General features: G+C 44.9%; 1 long non-coding RNA gene across 1 annotated transcript; it reads left to right on the top strand.

Moving 5' to 3' along the window:
- Nucleotides 1–744: 744 nt before the first annotated feature.
- Nucleotides 745–8,367, top strand: LOC140487187 (uncharacterized). Its single transcript, XR_011962729.1, has 3 exons — nucleotides 745–854; nucleotides 1,841–1,957; nucleotides 8,292–8,367. It is a non-coding gene; the product is annotated as an uncharacterized lncRNA (long non-coding RNA).
- The last annotated feature ends 372 nt before the right edge of the window (nucleotides 8,368–8,739 follow it).

The following is an 8,739-nucleotide window of genomic DNA, read 5'->3' as shown; positions in this document are numbered from 1 at the left end:
CCACATTGCATGCATTTTCTATTGTTTTCACTCTGTTCCTGACTTCCCTTGTTTTTCTTAAAGAACCTGCTAAAAGTTGTTATTACACACATCTGCACAAGCTGTGAATTGAACCCAGGCCTCTCGGTCCAAGATTCGGGATATTTTCACCGCGTCACAAAACATCGACTCGAACTTCCTTTGTCCCTTACCTGCTAAGTCACGCCTGAATCAACTCTGCAATTGGGAAGAACGGGCAGAACAGGAGGACCGAGTAGTGGCCGGTCCTCCAACCAGAGTGAGTGAGGAGAGGGACCAAAGCATTCTCGGGGGTGAACGCTTCAAGATTGGTCTGAGAGTAAAATATTTTGCAGGATTGATCATTCTCACGACTTAGTGGAGCATTAAACCTCTCTTATAAATCAATGTGAGACTTTAAGAAATACTGTAGTTGAAATGTAAATCTGATAACGTACATATTTCCAATCGATTTACACAACTCGAGTAAGAAACTTCTTTTCAAGCTCCCAGAACGATTAGTAATTTACATACCTGGCTGTTATGGTTGATTTGGACCGGACAATCTATTTGACTGTTAGACATCTCTATGACTATAACTCGACAAAACAATTGTTAATGAATAATATTGTACCCATCAGGCTTTGCAGTTATGAATATTCTCTCTAAATTCACTGATAAACTTAGACGCACGCGCAGCTTGGTTTCAATGCAGAGCATGCGCAGTGTCACATTGGTCAGGACAGAGAGAAATGGAGCTGCTTTCTCCGGCAGCGTGTTCGATCGGCTTCAGAGCCGGTGTGCGGGAGCCTCCCTGGGAGAAAGGAGCGGAGAGAATTCACAAGTCCCGGATAAAGGTTAAAAAAAATTCGAAAAAGTCCCTCTAGTCCTGGGTAAAGAGGTGGCGGTCTCTGATCAGGGAAGTGGTCCAGGGTCACGGCCGCCATTTGTTTGAGGGAAGAGTGAGGATGGTCAGGGCCGCCATGTTGAGAAGGTCAAGGTGCAGGAGGGCGGGGCTCTCGGGGTCTGTAGAACAATCAGAGGAAAGGGAAGACCCATTGTTATTGATTAATTCCACGAACACAGCTTCACTGGGCGATCCTGCAGGAATATCCTCTCTCAGTCCTGGTGATGTTTCACCCAATCAGAACCAGCAGCTCTCCTCCTCTCTCAGCTCCCCTTCTCTCCTTCCTGCAGCATCTGTCCCCTGGAACATTGAGCTGCCTGTCCTGTCCCTCCCTCAGCTGTGTTTCTGTAATACCTGTGATATCCCAATCCCACTTTAGATTACTTCACTAAAGACAGGAATGCACCCGATGGATTTTTCTTAACATCAGCAATTGTTTAATACTCACTTACCTGTTTTTAATTATATCTTTTTTGAAGCATTTAATTCACAGTCAATCATTTGCAATGGCGGGATTTAAAACTGTGTCCAGAGAACTTTTGCTGAGTTTCTGGATAAATTGCTTCACAATAATGCCCCTAGGCCATAACTTCGTCTGCTCACAGGTTGCACATTCCAGTACAACATGAATCAAAACCCTTTCTTTGTGCACAATTATTTGATGCTGAACTCTGGTGATGTCACTCAGTATCTCTCCTTGTGCGGTCCCTCACTGTGTGGGTCTAATTGCTGCCTCTGTCAGCGTCTCTCACTCTTGCAGCTACTCCAGATCCTGAGCCAACAGAATTCTCCACTCCAGAGAGATGACGCAGTACAGGCCAGGAATGGAGACTGGGATTTTCCAGATCTCTGTGGGGCTCAGTGCCATTTTACATATGTAACCCTCACAAGCATCAGTCTAATTTCCCATTCTGCCTAATTCTGTGTCTTCTACAGGTACTAAAGGAGTTACTGACTCAATAGACGTGCCAACTGCTGGTTGGGAAGATGTTTGGTCAGCCAGAGAGAAAAAGGTCAGGGAGGTCGGGAGCCTTATATAAATCCTGCCGCCAGGTAAGATTACTCACAGTGCACAGAGCAAAGAGCAATGAGAGGGCTCCAAACATCAGCTAACAGGCCATGACATAGATATAGTGCTGGAGGGGGAGCAGACTCGCCTCAGGCTCAATCACCAATTCTACTTTAAGTTTTATTGTACTGAGACAGCATCGGGAGTTCCCAGTTTTCAATCCAGGCGTGTGCTGTCTTGTTGAGCACCAGGACAACAGAGGGGAAAACAGGCCTGCAATGAGAGAGTGATAATGCTGCCTGGGATCTTCCTGTTCCCTATTCCCTCTCCAACACTGCATCTATAGCTCATCTTGTGGACCAGTGTCTTCAATCATTCTAACTCCTATAACAGTTCCTATCTCTGTCATCTCCTCACCTCTCACCAATTTCTTGACATATTTGAAACCTCCAGTCCAGACGACCTGTAACTTGCTTCAATCTCTACAAACATGCCTTGTCTCGATAGTCTCCTCCAACAACAACTGAAGACATTAGGTCTGTTTCTGTTCTGCATTACTCTTTGTTTGATGTTTCCTAAATGGAATGAGTTGCATTTGCCTGTGTTTGGCCCATATCCCTTCCAATCTTCTCCTCTCCATGTACCTGACCAAGTGTCATTTCCATGTTGTAATTATACTTGATTTCACCATTTCCTCTGGCAGTCCATTCTATCTATGCACCATTCTCTGTGGAAAATGTTGCCCCTCAGCTCCCTCTTTAAATCCTTGCTCTCTCACCACACATTTGTGGCTCTAGATTTGGACTCACCTACCCTTCGCAATTCACCTTACTTAAGCCCTACATTGTTTCATACACCTTTATAAGGTCAATCCGTGGCCTCCTCTGCCCATGAGAATTATTGACGACAATGTTACAAATATCTCCAACTCATGTACTCAATGTTCTGGCCACTGATGACAAGTGTGCCAAATGCTGCTTTCCCCTCCCTGTCCCCCTGTGATGCCACTTCCAAGGAACAATGTAACTGCACCCCTTGATCTCCCTCTGTTCGACAACACTGCGCAGGTCCCTACCATTAACTGTTTTAGTCCTCCCTGGTTTGTCTGAACTAAATCGAACACCTGAATTAAATTTCATCTTTCATTCCTTACCCCACTGGCCCAGTTGATTAACATCCCCTTCGATACCTATATTCCCTGCCCACTCTTCCACTAATCTTGGTATCCGCAAAAATGCTAACAGGGACTGCTACCTTTTCACTCAGATTGTTTATGTAAGTGGTGCACAACAGTGGTCCCAGCACCAATCCTTACAGCACACTGCTGGTCAGAGGCCCCAGTCTGAACAACAACCCTCTCCCACCACCCTCTGTCTCCCACTGTCATCCCATTTTGTATCCAGTTGGCTAGCTCTCCCTGATCCCTTGTGACCTAACCTTACTAACCAATGTATCATGCTACACCCTGACCAAGGGTTGCTGAAACCAGAAACAACGTCTGTTGCTCTGCCTTCATCTATCTTCAAGTCAAATTTGTGAGGCATGTTTTCCCACGCACAAAGCCATACTGGCTGCCGTAATCAGTCTTTGTCGTTCCAAATACCACCTACCTCTCAGAATGACCTCCAACAACTGATGCACTCTGATGTCTGGCTCATCAGTCTGTAGTTTCCTGGCTTCCTCTTGCAGCCTTTGTTAATTAATGACACAACATTATAATCATAGTCAGAGAGTCAGACCGCACTGTTCAGTCAATGCTAACCATACTCTAAAACTGATCTTGTCCCACCTGCCTGTACCTTGATCCTATCCCTTCAAACCTTTCCTATTCATGTACTAATCCTAATGTCTTTTAAACATTGTAATTGTCCCCACATTCACCCCTTCCTTGGGAAGTTCATTCCACACGCAATCCACCCTCTGTGTAACAATGTGACCCTCACGACTTTTTTTTAAATGTGTCTCCTCTTACACTTAAAAATATAGCTTCTAGTCTTGAAACTCCCCTGTCCTTGGGGAAAAAAACAGCTCCCATTAACTCTATCTATTCCCCTCATTATTTTATAAACTTCTACGAGGTCATCTGTCAACATTCAGGTTTCAATGAAAAAAATACCAACCTATTCAGCCTTTCTTTAGAACTGAAAACTTCCATACCCAGCCACATTCCAGTAAATCTGATCTGAACCCTTTCGAGCTTAATAATATCCTTCCGATAACTGGGTGACCTGAACTGAACACAATATTCCAGAAGAGGACTCACCAATGGCCTGTATAATCTCAATGCGACTTCACAACTCCTATATCCAAAGTAATGAAAGCAAGTGTGGCAAGTCCCTTTTTAACCATCCTGTCTCCATGCTGCAAACTTCAAAGAATTATGTACCTATACCTCGAGGTCCCTCTGTTCTACAACACTACTGAAGGTCCTACCATTAATTGTATAGGCCCTGCCTGTGTTTGTTGTACCAAATGCATTCCCTCGCATTATACAGATTGAACTCCATCTACAGTTTTTCAGCCATTCACGCATTTCATCAGGATCCCTTTGCAATCTCAGAAAACCTTCTTCACTGTCCACAATGTCACCCTCCAGTCTACCCGCCTATCACACATGGTACAAATATCTCTGCTAGGGGCCCTACAATTTCTTCACCAGCTTCCCACAATGTCCTGACATACATTTAATCAGGGCCTGGGGATTTATCTACCTTTGTGGTTTAAAACCTCCAGCACCTCCTCTTCGATAATGTGGACTCATTTCAAGACATTGAGTTATAGAGATGTACAGCACGGAAACAGATCCTTCAGACCAACTCCTGCATGATGTATCTAGTCACATTTGCCACAATTTTGCCAATATCCCTCTAAACCCTTTTTATTCATATACCCATCATATAAAATGTATTTCTATCAGCCTGCACTATTTCCTCTGGCAGTTTATTCCATAGACTCTGCCGGAACCAGTTTTCCTTTAGGTCCCTTCGAAACGTTCCCCTCGCACTTAAAAGCGATGCCCTGTTGGTTTGGAATCCCCCAGCCTGGGAAAAAGACCTAGTCTATTGACCCTATCGATGATCATCATGATTTTAAACACCTTTATCAGGTAACTCCTCAGCCTCCCATGTTCAAGTGAAAACAGCCCCAGCTTATTCAGGCTTTTCCCTGAAGAGCAAACCCTTCAACCCTGGAAGCATCCTTGTTCATTTCTTCTGAACCTTTCATGTTGCACAACATCCTCCCGATGGCATTGAGACCAGAATTGCACACAGTATTCTAATAGTAGTCAGGACAAACATGGTTTAGTCCCCCGAGCGCCCCAGTCTTTATCCACAGTAAGTTCCAAAGTGAAATATTTGTTTCGGATCCTGTAGTTGACCACATTGTTGGCTTCATTGATCATTATGGATACCTGTTTTGTCCCTCACTCTTCTTTTGCTCTTAATACACTTATAGAATCTCTTTCAATTCTCCTTAACTTTCTCTGCCAAAGCTATCTTATGCTCTCTCTTTATGTTCCTGATTTCCATCCGAAGAGTATTTCTACAGCCCCGATGCTCCTGAAGGGATTCACTTGAGTCAGCCAGTTATGTGCCCTCCTGTTTTCTTGACCAGAGCCTCGAAACTCAGCCAGTGTTTCCTAATTCAGTCAGCATTGAGCTGCACACTAACAGGAACACACTGGCGCTGAACGCTCCTTTTATCTTGGTTTTAAAATATTCCTATTTGCCCAGACTTCCCTTTACCTGCAAATAGCCTCCCAGATCTACTTTTAAAATTTATTAGATTAGATTAGATTAGATTAGATTACTTACAGTGTGGAAACAAGCCCTTCGGCCCAACAAGTCCACACCGCCCCGCCGAAGCACAACCCACCCATACCCGTACATCTAACCCTTACCTAACACTACGGGCAATTTTAGCATGGCCAATTCACCTGACCTGCACATATTTGGACTGTGGGAGGAAACCGGACCACCCGGAGGAAACCCACGCAGACACGGGGAGAACGTGCAAACTCCACACGGTTAGTCGCCTGAGGCGGGAATTGAACCGGGTCTCTGGCGCTGTGAGGCAGCAGTGCTAACCACTGTGCCACCGTGCCGCCCATGCTGTGCCACCGTGCTGCCCATGCTGTGCCACCGTGCCGCCCACCTGTGCCACCGTGCCGCCCACATTATGTCTAATACTATCTTGCTCCGTGGTATAACTTGAACTTGTGGACCAGGCCTGTCCTTTTCCATTGCTATTTTCAAACTAATACAATTGTGGTGACTTTCCAAAGTGCTCCCCCACTAACACCTCAGTCCTGTTCCCTACCTTGTTTCCCAAGGGGAGGTCAGGTTTAGCCCCATTCTCCAGTTGGGCCATTTACATAATGACTGTGTACCTGTGCTGACATCTTCAGACATCCAGGGACTTGCCCATCAAGGTCCCTGTCTTCCTCAGTTCTCCAGGAGGACCTACCATTCATGATGTATACTGTTCGCTTATGAGACTCCCCACAGTGCATTACCTCACAGTAATCAGAAGTAAACTCCATCTGCCATTCCTCTGCTCAGTTTATCATCTGATCGATATCAGACTGCAGCCTGAGACCATGCCCCTCACTGTGGACAACACTCTCACTTTTCATGTCATCGATAAACCTACTAATGATTCCTTCTGCTTTCATATCCGAGATATTAATGTACATAATAACCAGCAATGGTTCCTGCACAGATCCCTGTTTTACATCCACTGGACAAAGGCTTCCAATCATAAAAACAATCCTCCACCAATTGTGGATACAATTTATCAACTTGCCTTGGATCCCATGGGCTCTTCCCTTTTGGACCAGCCTTCCATGTGGGACCTTATCAAAGACCTTAATGAACTCCATGTAACCCACATCATCTGCATTGCCCTCATCAAAATCAGGACAGTCCTCAAGCAAATCCATACAGACAATTCCTAATATATTCCTGTCCTTTCGAATGTTGATTCATCGTGTTCCTCAGAATTGTTTCCAATAATTTCCCTCCCACTCCTATCAGACTATCTGCTCTGTAATTACCTGGCCTATACCTGCTGCCCTTCTTGAACAAAGGAGCCACATTGCGATCCTCCAGTCATTCAGCACTCACCTGTGGCCAGCAAAGTATTAAATATATCCGCCAGGGCCCCAGCAATCTGCTCCATTACCTCCCATAGCAGCTTGGGATATATTTTATTGTTACTGGGTATTTCTCCACCTTTTTGCCTGTGAAAATATTTAATGCCTCCTCCTCATTGATCTTAATATGTTCCAGAACCTCACCATCCCTGGTTTCAATGTCTTTCTCCTGTGTGAATACAGATGGGAAGTATTCATTGAAGACCTCACCTTCTTCCTCTGGCTCCATGCACTGATTGTCCCTTTGGTTTCGAACAGGCCCCACTGCTTAGTTGGGAATTCTCTTACTCTAACTGTACTTATTAAGTACCTTGTGGCTTATCCTTAACATTATTAGCTCAGGATATTTTGTGACCGTTGTTTGCCTGTTCATTTTTAAGGACTACAACCACCACCCCCAGCATCCACCCCATCCCCCCTGCCCCACACACTCTAGACTTTTGAATGGCTTCGTCTGTTTTTATTGCTCTGTATTTTCTTTATCAAACTCACAATATCCCTTGATCAGTATTTGCTAAATGTGCTGTTTGAGCCATTCACTCCTCCCAAAACACATTTGCTCTGAATTCTCACTGCATCACATTAAACATCTCCCGTGTTCCAAATAGAGACTCCAACAAGTGTAGTTCCTTGCAGTCGAGGCTTGCCAGTCTAATGATAACGTTGAATGACAGTGATAATCTAATGATAAATGGCCTCCCCAAGTTTAGATACTTAGCTTCTGCATTACCCTTATCTTTTTCCATAATGTCTTTGAAGCTAACAGTTACGGTCTCTGTGCTCAAAAAAGCTCCTCATCTCTGTCATCTTGTCCAGAACCTACAGTCCACCCTGTCTCTAACATTCTCGAGTCCTTACCAACCTCTCCATCTGTGCACCTTCCTCCAGCCTGGAGAGCACATGATATCACTGTAACCCTCTCCAGTCTTCACACCACTCATGCATTCACCTATTTACAATGGTGGGTTTTGAATATTGCCAGAGTTTCTGGATAAATAGCACAGCGATAATACCACCAGGCCATCACTTCACATTCTCACAGGTTTCCCATCCCTGAGCACTGTCACCAGAAGCAAAATGAATCAAAACCCCTTCTTTCTACACAATGGTTTGTTCCTGAAATCTTCCTGCGCTCTGCTGATATCACTCAGTATCTCTCCATTTGGTATTCCTCACTGTGAGGGTTTAATTGCTGCCTCTGTCAGTGTCTCTCACTCTTCCAGCTACTCCAGATCCTGAGCCAACAGAATCCATCTCTCCAGAGAGATGAAGCAGCACAGACTAGAGATGGAGATTGGGATTTTTCAGGTCAGTATGGCAATTATTACCATTCTGCATGTGTTTCCATCACCCTAATATCAGAGACTGCCTATTTCTCTGTCTCCTGTAGGTATTTAGGAAGTTCCCGACTCAATAGTCTTCCCAATTGCTGGGTGTCTCATCCATCACCTCATTGAAGATGGTTGGTCAGCCAGAGAGACAAAGGGCAGGGAGATCTGGAGCATTCAATAAATCCTGCAGTGAGGTAAGATCACTCACAGTGCACAGAGCAGAGAGCAATGAGATATCTCCAAACATCGGCTAACAAGACATGACACATACAGTGCTGGAGGGAGAGCACAGTACAGACACACCTCAGGCTCAATCACCACCCCCACTGTAAGTTTTGTT

This window comes from Chiloscyllium punctatum, chromosome 16 (assembly GCF_047496795.1).
Source record: "Chiloscyllium punctatum isolate Juve2018m chromosome 16, sChiPun1.3, whole genome shotgun sequence".
Taxonomy (NCBI): Eukaryota; Metazoa; Chordata; class Chondrichthyes; order Orectolobiformes; family Hemiscylliidae; genus Chiloscyllium; species Chiloscyllium punctatum.
The sequence above is the reverse complement of the archived record's forward strand: the minus strand, read 5'-3'. Positions and strand labels throughout refer to the sequence as shown.